Raw genomic sequence first — 12068 nt, 5'->3', positions numbered from 1 at the left:
CCCAAGCACTGCAGGACACTGGACATCTTTTCCCTGCACGTTTTGGACACAGAGGTAGTGATCCAGGGTTTGAAGGGAACTGGTGCAGGGTAGTGGCCCGTGCTTGCTGGCATGCAGGCATGGTAGTGGCCCACGCTTGGTTCCTGCAGCATCTAACCTTGCACTGACTGTGCCCGAGCCAGGGGCCTGCACTTGAAAATTGTTTCCTCGGCTAGCTAAATTGATGCAAACCAGCCCCTGAAGGGCTCTGCTAAGACATGGATGATGCACCAGGTGCGTACAGCAACCCCTCCATGCTTCATCGGACGAGGTGACCAGAACGATCCCGCCAGACCTGTTGCTCATGGAGTCAGTGACAAACTGTGCATTTGTGGTGGGTGAGCAGCGCTGCTGTTCTGAATAAACTACCCACAGCCGGCCCTCGTGTCACAAGCGGTGACGCCAGAGGCACAAGTACAAGGGTGATTGTCACTGAAGTTGCAGCAAGAGGTCAAATGATGGGATCCCTGCCTGCAGCTCCACCTCAGCCAGTCATTATCATCACTGCCGCTGCAAAAACACTCTTTAGCCTGGCGAAAGGGGGTGATTTTTTTTTTTTAATGTTGCTGAATCAACCTGCAATAATATGTGCTCTGATACCTGATGCCACCAGGGCCTGATACTGTTGCATGATGTTAGAAACCTGTCAGGGCTTGATCAGAAGTGACTGCACCCTGAAGGACCCCCGAGGGCCTTTCTGGTCTGAGCCACACCTTTGTCAAACTGGCCTTAGCTCACACTCCCAAGAGTGCAGTTAAGATCAGAATCTCACCCATTCTAGCTAGAAGCACTAATTCCAGCATAAGATACCATAAGGGAGTGCCCAGTTGCCTCCTCTCTCTAATTTAACACTCTCCTATTTGATTTGAGGTCAGGGTTTGCATGGGAGCAGCACTTAACCCCAGCTGAATCACCCGGGTTCACACTCAGGGTAGAGTTTGCCCCACAGTCTTCAAACCATCCACCCATTCCTGGCTGACCTCACCCAGCCAAGCTTTTCCAGTCACATCAGCTGGCAGCACAACAAAGATAAGGAGCTAAGCACCCAGTCCTCCATCCTGCCACACCCAGGGCTCCCAAAAGTCTCCCAGGGTGCACCAGTACTCTTCTGTTCAAGCAGGTTGCTAACTGTGCAAGGCAAACAGGCCCCCTGCCATAAGACCATGGAAAGTTTGATGTCCTGGTGTGGGGTGGCCCAGCTGAGCCCCATGAGCACAGCCATGCTTCCAATTGCTTAAATACTGTTGCTAAGTGATAAAGAAATCAGAGTTAGTCTATATGGCATCAGTCTACCTTGCCTTTGGCCAGACTTCACACAAACAGGGCTAACTACCTGTTTTTGTTAAACGATCTCAGCTGCTAAACCTCTCTGCAGGAACTTACTGGATTTTGCTAAAATCTAGAACCCGTGGTTCAGAGATGATACCTTTTATTAGACCAACTGAGAAATTGCAACCAAAAAAAAATTTAAAAAAATTTCCTGCAAGCTTTCTGGCTCATACGCCCTTCATCAGGCTCAGGGAAAGTTAAAGATGGTAAAAAGTCCCTATATGGATTGTGCTATTGGCCTCCCTAGCCCACAAATGGCTGCATGGTATCAGCTGACTTGAAGCAAAAGGGGACAGGGAAAATAAATCCCAGGCCCTCTATTTAGACAAGGCCATGTCTCTCATGCGGTAAGCCCCACACCGTTCAGATGCCGGAGAGTTATGCTGGATGCATGCACTAGGCACCTGTTAGGATGGTATTGTGTGCAACTCTTTGCAAAGGAGATGGGTTGTAAGCTCTTGGAGGTTTATTCAGACAGCACAGCATAAATCTCCAGACTTTAACCAGTGAGCAGCCGTAAGAATATGCTGTTCAGAATGAAAGAGCTGAATGACTCCCATAGCCAATTACATGGTCACTGAATCATGAAAGGACAGGGCTCCTGGAATTTTGCAGCTGCTAGTGGATTCAACGGATGTGACACAGCAGCAACAAACTCAGCTACAAGTTGCCCAAGTGCAGAATCGCAGGCAAAACGAGATCAACTTCCCATAGGCAGAACGAGCCTAGAGGTTTTGCTGATGCAACGCAGGGATCTGACTGCCGTTGTCTCTCATTTCCCTCCCCCCAATCTGTTCCAAAGAGCCCTCTACTTCTACCTTGCATCGCTGTCACGCGTAGATAGGGGAAAATGATCCGTTTGTTTGGAGGAAATGCGCGCTATTCGAGGCATGCCGCACGCTAAAACCTGATGCTTTCCCAAGGATGGTAAGCTCAGCATTCAGGCTTGGCGTTTGGTGGTGTCTCTTTAAATCACAAACACTTCAGTGAATACAAATGATTGGATTTAAAGAGCAATCAATTGGAAGTTCTGTTTGTTGGTAACAGAAACCATCTCCTGACTAGACCTGGACACTAAGACCTTATCCGCACTAGAGACAGGGGCAGGAGATGTCCTCCTCGGTGCCCACGCGCCAAAGGCATCCCCCTCACTGCCCCCTCTCCCCCCCAAAAAAGTCTCCCATGGTGCAGCAGTGCTTTTTTGTTCAAGCAAGTTGTTAAATGTGCGCAAGGCAAATACGCACATTGCCATAAGACCATAGAAAGTCTGATGTTTTAGTGCGGGGTGGCCAGTCTGAGACACACGTGCCCCAAAGGTGCATGCCAGATTGGGGAGGGGGCAGGGAGCAGAAAGCAGAGGAGCAGATTGGGCACCAGATCAGGCAGGGAAGGGGATTGGACTGGCACTTGGGGAGGGCACGGGGATTATGTTATGGCAACTTGCCAAAAAAATTGCCCCCCTCCCCGCCCCTTTTAATTCCTCTTTGCAGCTGTGTTGCCTAGTGATTAAAGCAGAAGTCAGGGAAGCTGGGTTTTGTTCCCAGGTCTTATGTTTGCAACCTATGTTATTACCTTGTGCCTCAGTTTCCCCAGCTGCATAAAATGAGAACAGTGATACAGACCAGACCTATATATATATATACATACACACACACACACACACACACACATATATAATATAATATATACATATATACACACACACACATATATATATATATAAAAAATACTTCAAGATTTATTTATTGATGTGAGAAGTGGTCCAGAAGGACCAGGTATCCAGGTTGACGCCACATTGGTCTAGAGGAAAAGGCCATCAGGACTCACGGTAGAGGTGATATCTTTTATTAGACCAACAAGATTTTTGCAAAAAAAAAAAAAGGCTGGAATTGCAAGCTTTTGGGCACAAATGCCCTTCATCAGGCGTTGAAGAAAAGATTGTAAAAATTCTCCTGGGTAGAAAGGAAAGTTCATCTTTCATAGGGTTTCACAAAGGAGTCAATAGATGGAAAACTCTCCTGGGAGGTCGGTTCATTGCTGGTCTGGAGCCTGTCACCTCCTGGGAGGATCTGTGATGATACAAATTCCCTTGAAACAAAGGCAGGAACGTTTCCTCTGTGAAATCCTACAAAATATGAACTTTCTCCTTTCTAGGAGAACTTTTACAATCTTTTCTCCAGCGCCTGATGAAGGGTGTTTGTGCCCAAAAACTTGCAATTAAAGAATTTTTGTTTTAAATTTTGTGGGTCTAATAAAAGATATCACCTCTACTACAAGCCCTGATTGCCAGAAGGACCAGGAATTATTACCATTGCTACAGTTCATCTGCTTCCATGCAGCAGCTCCTGTGTCTGAGTAACCTGTGTGGAAGTGTGCAATCTCTTGTGCCTTGGTCAAGCAAATCCTTTCTTTTACAAAGGCCTGTGAGCTCTAGTGTTGAAATGCAGAGAACAATAAAGAGAAACTTACTGGAAACAAAAGGCAACTGGGCAGTATGAGTTCACTGAGCAGACTACATCATACATGCTAGAGGAGGAACATAGCCCCGAGGCAGCAGTACATCTCGCTGCCAGTAAAGGCTTATTCTCTACAGTACATAATGCCTTGTCCAGTCCAACTTTATTTATCTGAAGTGAAGGGGTATTTCCCTGGGGAGAATCTAACTCCTCTCATTTTGATTTCCCTGATTGTCCCTTTCTTAAATCCAACCAACTGCACCCACTACGTGGCCCAGACTTGCTCCTCTCTCAATTGCATCCTGCTTGTATCCTTCAGAAGTGGTGCAGACTTCTCATCGTGCCCGCTTTAGTCACTGAGCAGTCCCAGGCACCCCCAGCTTTCTTTAGAAATCTCTCTCTCCAGTCTCATCCCGTTCCTGATGCTGTTCTCTCTGGCAACGCAGTGCCCAGAAATAAATGCAGTGTCCCAGGGACATTCTCACAAGAGCCACACACAAGTATACATATGCACACACATATACATACATATCCGATAAATGGGGTGTATGTGTGGATATTTGTATACACAGGTGGGTATATATTTATATACATGTGTGTGTATATATATGGATATGGTATATAGGGATGTGTGTGTAGGTTGTAGCCGTGTTGGTCTAAGGATGTAGGCAGACAAGGTTCTTTGGGTGACTCTGATATCTTTTATTAGACCAACTCAGATAGTTGGGAAATTTTTTTTCCCCCAACTATTTAAGTTGGTCTAATAAAAGATATCAGATTCACCCAAAGAACCTTGTCTGCCTGTGTATATAGGCATGCACACACATGTATAAATACACACACACATATACAATTCCATACGTACATCCAGTTACATATAATCCCAAGGAGCTCAGGGCCTCAGGGAAATAGGTGCAGAATCTAGATTTTAATGATTTAAAAAGCTTGACAGCCCAGCCCCTTGGGAAGAGCCCAGAAAATGCAAATGCAGCCAGCTGCTTTTGGATTCACCAGAATGAGCATCACTAGCCATCGTCCCTTCCCTAGTTACCACAATGAGGCCATTAACACTGACGACCCATTATGGTCTCTTAAATGCCAATATTGTCAACCATTTAACAGTTGATCTTGCTAACAGATAACCAAAACCCACCTAAACCACTTGCCCAGTGCAAGGAAAGGCTCGTCTGCCCAGAATGATGTCCCATAGGAAGCTGCTACTCTCAATAACTGAAGAGCTGGAAAGTCAATGAATATTGATAGTCTGTCCATCTACTCTCCATTATTACTTGCCCTTAACAAATCAGCAGCGAAACTGGGAGCTGACCATGCATTCACGGAAACAGGGAGAATCACTGTGTCAGATGAGGGAGAGAGTTATAGATGTGTAAGTGTGTTTTCTATAAAAAAAGGGGCCAGCAGTAGTTTCTCTGAATTTCCATATCAGCTTTGCCATCTTTTTTTCTGGATTCCCCATCCTAAACTTCTGCTAATAAAAGTCAATCTCCCAATAATCCATCCAGCTAGTCACATCCATAGGAGGACCTCACGTGCCCGTGTAAATGCCACCTGAATGCATTTTGAGACCTGGGGAAGGGCACTTGATGCCTGGAACCGTGTCCAACAGCTCTCTCAACTGTCCAGTTAGTCCAATGAGAGACATCCCCCAAATCCTCACCTCTTGGCCATATGTTTACAGGATGGATATGCATATGCTGTGCTAAAGTGTCTCGTTGCGTTGCAACATCGCCCACGTATGCATATGACTCTGCGTTCATGTATTTTTCTAGACACCACGAGCTCTCAGTCACTCAGTCGAACCTTGGCATGGCATGTTTCAGCAGCCACGTGCCCATATTTTGGTAGGGTCTCCATTCCCCGTCCATCCTCTGTTGCTGTCACATGCTGCATCTTTACAGGGCAGGCTGGAAGGACTGGGGATGAAATCCCGGCTCCATTGAAGCCGGTGGGAATTTTGTCACTGACTTTATTGAGGCCACCCTGTGTCTTATTACAGACTCGCACATTTTCAGACCAGAATAAGCCATTATGCTCACCCAACCTGAGCCCTTATGGTAAAGTTTAGGGCACTGACTCCCCGCGGCAGTTCTTGCAGAGAAGAGAATTATGCTTCCCTACTGTATAGGGACCTATTGGCTTGCTACTCATATTATGAGGCAGGCACCTACAATGCAATAAATAATAATACGGCCTACCAGACGAGATGGCAAACTAGGGAAGCCCTTGCAGAAATTCAGCCGATTTGGGCCAGTCCTTTTCCAAATCCTCTCCCTGCCCGGCAATTTTGGGGAGAAGCGCCAGCAGTTCTCTATTGTCCCTGCTCATTAGCCACAACTGATTTTTCTGTTGTGTGGGTACTTCAAGGGAAGGATTTGCCGGAGTCTGGTCGAGCTGTACCTATTGAAAGAGGAAACATATGACATACAGAAAAAAAAACTCATTGTTCTCTCCTCAGCTTTACATCATCCTTGGCAATGAAGCATACACATTTCAAGGTGATAAACTCCTTTCACTCCATTATTTTTGAGTCTTCCCCTTCCATCTCCATTATTCTTATCTTGCTGTTTTCCAACCTTGTTACAGGGACTCATAAAAAAAATAAACAATCTTGTGATGATACTTGCCCCTTTGCATTTTTGCTAAACTACTGCTCCCTGTGCCCGTTGCAAGGGAAGAGAGCAACATTGCCGATACGAGGATACAAACCTGGTTTAGAATTGGTACAGATGGACAGAGAGTTGCCTCGTCTACCAAACACTGGATGGGGCCCTGCTAGCCAGCCCTTCCTCCCTTTCTTCTCCTGACCCAGCCACAGCTATCCTCACAAGTCTCCAGCTGGGTTGGTAGGCAGCTCTCCCTTCCCTGAGACCAGCCAAATACATCTGCCACCCTGCAACTGCACCGTGTACTCCTGCCAGGTGCCTTCACATCAGAGTAAGTCTTCAGGAGCCAGGGCTAGATGGGGGGGGGGTCTCCTAAAATAACAGTGAATCGCTTCCTTCATATGATTGTCTGGGAATGAAGTCCTACATTGTTCAAGCTTAAAAATGCTGGCTCTCCAAAACGGGAATCCTTTCTGGTTTTCTTCATCATGTGCACCTGATGAGGATGGAGGGTGACTCCATCAGGGTTAGGGAACCCCCATCCATTCAAGGTCCACTGCATTTTGGGGACACGAGCAATCTGCACCGCCTGTGCATGCACAATGGCAATTGCCCCACACACCTCCATCACCCCAGGGCTGACATTTGATCAAACAACACTAACAGACTAGCCATGGACATATAACACTTGGGAGCAGCCAAATTCCAGATGATAGCACAACCATCCCCTCTTAGACTAGCAGGCTTGCACAGCTGCATCAGCTGGCCTGGAGGCTGCAGATATACCACCTTCCAAACCAGGAGGTTTTTTCGGTGAGCTAAGAGCACCTCTGCACAGGGACCCAGGAAGGACCTTTGCTTTCCCACAACAAAAAAACTCATAATCAACGCAGCGTAATGCTGCACACGTGGAATCTGATCCCAGACGTCTCAGGTCCCATTCGAGTGAGCGCGGCACCAGAGGAGACTCTGCCATGCGGCTCAGCCCACCCAGGTATTCAAAAACCGCCTGCTTGGCAGTGAAGACGTAGCGTTTGTGCATCCTGGTGACAATCTCCAGACTTTGAAAGCCAAGGTCTGCCAGACATCACAGCTAGGAGATGTTGAGGGAGAAGCCTGTTATCACTAGTCTATGTGCAGGGGAGGAAGGAGAAATGCAACACCCAGTAGCCTAGTCTGGAGAATGAAAGTTTCCCCCTCAAAATCCCTTTGCAATCATCTACTGCCCTGGCTGTGAGCCAACCCATTTATTAAAAAGTCTTCTAGCATGGAGCATGCACAAGCCCAGTCACTGCCGCTGCTCCTTCTGCAGCAAGTGGTGTAAACTTGGAGGAGTAGGCAAAAGTGCATGCGTATGCACACGTGCCAGGAAGTTTATGTATATAGATATACATATGAATATATCCTGTCTTCATCGTGATACCCGGACTGTAAGGGAGTAGTAGGGTTGGAGTGTGGCCATGATGATCCCAGAAATGTGCAAGAAACAATGTTGGTCCAATAAAAGTTATTACCAAAAACACTTCGCAAAGGTGACACATTTCATTCATGCTGCTTTCCTGCCCTGTTCAGCTCCAACAGTACTCACAAAAGCCTTCTTACCTGCTTTATCCGCCACAGTCTGCAAAACAACACCTCTTTGCCTCTGCATGGAATAATAAAAATATATACATGTCTTTAAATTGCTATCAAGGACTTAAATACGACTTTCTAATTCACTGAGTGCGTGAGAAACAAAATATACCTAGGAAGCCTAAACAGAAGCATTTCTTTTTAACTTTGATCAACAACAGGGTTTCTGACTAGGGAGCTTGGTATAATGCAATGAAGATGAAATCAATGCCAAGGGTCTTATCCTGAAATTTTGACTCACGCAAAGTCCCCACAGATATCTGAAAATATTCTGAGAATATTTTTTTTCCTTGAATAAGAAATTCGAGGACAGTCACTGGACGAGTCTGACACATGCCCACCACCGTCTTCTGTCTCTTCCCTTCATATTATATCTAGGTCTGTCGTTTCTGAAATCATTACATCCAGCTGTATGAAATGAAGGTGTGTAAACCTGTGTAAGCACCGTGCAATCACTGCTCTGCTGTTTCCTGTGTACTGCAGAGAACGGCCACATGATATCCCACGTAGATAGAGATCAAGAAAAACCTCACCAAAGCCAAAAGTCTCTATCACAAGCCTCAGAAAGATGTAGATGACAGAAACATCATGTTTTTACTGTTCTACACTGATTCCCACGCCTCCCCGTCCCCCTAGCCCATCTTGTCAACTTGTGGGAGAGTGTCCATGTGGGATTTTAGTACCCTTGTGACTACAGCAATTTAGTGCAAATTCACTTAAGCACAATTACAGCAAATTAAGTCATGCTTAAATCCATGTAGCTTAATCTGGTAATATACTAAATTAGACTCCCTGGGAATAAGCATAGTTTAAAATCAAGTGACAGGACAACACGATACCTATGGTACTAAGGACACCTTTCCCAAAAGTGACTCCCTTTGCTTTGATAAAGTGAAACAAATTGAGTCTGATCTATCTACATCACCCCTATCGCTGATCCCAGGCATAGATGGACTGAGTCTTAAAATATTCCCCACTCTGTGGAGTAGGTAAATATTATTGCACACTCAGGGAAATTAAGGCACAGACATATTAGGATAAGCCCAGGGTCACATGCAAAGTCTGTGGAAGAGGGAGAAACAGGATCCTGATCTGACTAGCAACACTGACCTACACATGGGAATTGGATAATAGTTTCATAGTTTCATAGTTTCTAGGGTTGGAAGGGACCTGAGCAGATCATCTAGTCCGACCCCGATATCACTGTGAAATAAATTACGCCACGGTATTTATTCTGGATAGCTTGCTCACTCTTTCTCTTTCTCTTTCTCTCTGTGTGTGTGTGTGTGTGTGTGTGTGTGTGTGGGGACACTTCCCAAAACAAAAGTCACTTCTCAAAAGTCCTTTTATTCTGGAATTATTATTGTACCCAGCACTGACACGAAAAGGGTCATTGGGAAACTCTTCTGGAACAGCTTTGACAGAATCTTTTATTCCAGGACACTGACTCCAGTTGGCTCGGGAGGTGCAGGTTTGTTCCCTACTAACCAGCCCTCCTGTCTGCAGGAGAAAACAAAATGCAAAATGTAAAAAAAAAAAAAAAAAAAAAATTGGTTGCAAGTTTTTAACTGTTCAGGCTTCCAGCACCTTAGGGAGAGAAGGGCTGATCCTACGCCCTTCAAGTCCTCGTTAAAAATGACATACTTTCCCTTATGCAGAATTGGGCCCTATACAGGCAAGCAGGAAGTCGGCATGATTATCTCAATCAAATAGAAAATCCAGGGCACTGGGCTGCTGACGCTGGACAGGACTTCCACTTTACTTCTACTTATTCAGTCCTGTTAAATAATCTATGTCCTCACTTAGCATCGGCAGATACAGAGGGAGGCGCACGTGCGCACACACATGCACATTTTAATGGAAAAGTGCTTTGTACGTTAATAAGGCTGGGTGTTCCCGAAGAAGTGATTTGTTTCCCTTTTTGGAAAGTGAAAGCACTGATTTTTTAATGCTTTGGATCACAGAATCACGGACAATGAGGGTGGGAAGGGACCTCGGGGGGTCACCTCTAGTCCAACCCCTGCTCCAAGCAGGATCAGCCCCAACTACATCATCCCAGCCAAGTCTGCTAATCAAATACCTTCTGTAACTCCGAATCTAGCAAATGTCTTACAATTCCCGTGGAATGATCCTCTCCGTGCGCACATAAACGTTAGAGAGTGAAAAAAAAACCCGAAGGTTTGACCTGCCTGCTAACTACCCCGGCTGTTTCACGCCTGCTCTGCGGGTGCCAGCGATGTCTTACGCCTACCAAGTTCGCTCACCGTTTCTGGTGGGGGAGCAGGTAGCCCACAGAGCACAACTCCATCTGCGGCGTCTTTTTGGACTCTGCAGCCAGATTAGCAGCACCGCCGAGTGTGACGTTCGCTCCTTGGTTTCAACAGAGTGTTAACATAGAAGCCAAAATATTTCCCTTACACGTAAATGCTGGCGCTGTTAACCATTGCACCGCCATTCACCCAGAGACGCCGGATGGGCCTGCACCGATGCTGAAAGGGAAGCTATGCAGGAGTCTTTGCAGAGCCAGTGGGTCATTTATGGCTTTATTTGTCAGATCTCTCCCAACTTTCCCAGAGCACCGGGAATTCGAAGGCATGTGTGGATGGGTCAAGGTATAAGTTTAAAAGCAAATCCCAGGACCAGGGTAATAAATGTACCGTAATTATTTTAAGGGGATTATTTGGGGGCTGAGATTGCCTTTCAGAAACAGCCTGCGCTAAGGAAAGGAGGCCCCTGGAGAGAAGCTGGTGTGCCCTGAGGCCTGTGAAAAATAAACGTGCTGGGGCAATGGCAGCAGCCCAGAGCCTCATTGAGCAGGGGCAGTTCATCTTCCTCTTTCACTGTTGCAAAGCATCTGGGCTGGGCTTTGCATCTCTTTGCTGCCAGGCAGCTTGGTGTAAATCAAAGCCAAGCACCTTGAGAAAGAGCCGCTGCTGGGGGAGGCAGATGGGTCAGGGTTACTTTTAGGTCAGTGGGTGACCAGCAGTGCTAAGGCAGTGCTGCCAGGGGAAGCAGGGCTAGTGCCCAGGGCTCCCCTCCAGCTGCTGCAGGGGCACGAACCCAGCTGGGACCAGCAAATGCCCCCCCAGGGCGACAGGACGAGTCTCACCTGATCAGGCGGTGCTGCCCCAATTTGGCCCCAAGCCCTGGCTGCCGCTGGGAATGGCATGGGGGCCTGCCCCAAGGACGCAGGGGAAGATGCACACCAGTGCGAGCAGCAACTGGGCTTGATTGATTGTGGTTTGGGCGCCGGGCAGAGATGGGCAGCTGGTTTTCATTGCAACAGGCCCAGTGCTCCCCACAGCCTGGCCCCTGCCCCCAGGCAGGGAGAGGGGGTTTGGGACCTGCCCCGGCTGCATTGGCACCCCCACAGCTTCTGAGTCATCCCTTGTCTGCAAGACACTGTCCTCTGTGTGTGTGTGTGCACACGTGTGTGGGCCTGATACCCTGGGGGAGCTAGGTGTGTGCACATGTGCCTGCTTCACTGGGGGAAGTAGGTGTGTGCATGTGCATGATATGCTGGGGGAGCTAGGTGTGCGTGCATATGCCTGATAAACCAGGGGAGTTAGGGGTGTGTGCGTGTGCATGTGCCTGATACACTGGGGGAGTTAGGTGTGTGCGCATATGTGTGTGTGTGCACAGCATATGCATGTGCCTGATACACTGGGGGAGCTAGGTGTGCGTGCATATACCTGATACACCAGGGCAGTTAGGGGTGTGTGCATGTACGTGTGTGCCTGATTCACTGAGGGAGCTGGGTGTATATGTGTGTGTCTGGTACACTGGGGCAGCTAGGTGTGCGTGCATATGCCCGATACACTGGGGAAGTTAGGTGTGTGCGCATATGTGTGTGTGTGTTCATGCATATGCATGTGCCTGATACACTGGGGGAGTTAGGTGTGCGTGTGCATGCATATGCCCGATACACCGCGGCAGTTAGGGGTGCGTGTGCATGCATATGCCCGATACACCGGGGCAGTTAGGGGTG

The sequence above is a fragment of the Crocodylus porosus genome, unplaced genomic scaffold (assembly GCF_001723895.1).
Source record: "Crocodylus porosus isolate Cpor-Errol unplaced genomic scaffold, CroPor_comp1, whole genome shotgun sequence".
Classification (NCBI taxonomy): domain Eukaryota; kingdom Metazoa; phylum Chordata; order Crocodylia; family Crocodylidae; genus Crocodylus; species Crocodylus porosus.
This window is presented reverse-complemented; position numbering follows the sequence as displayed.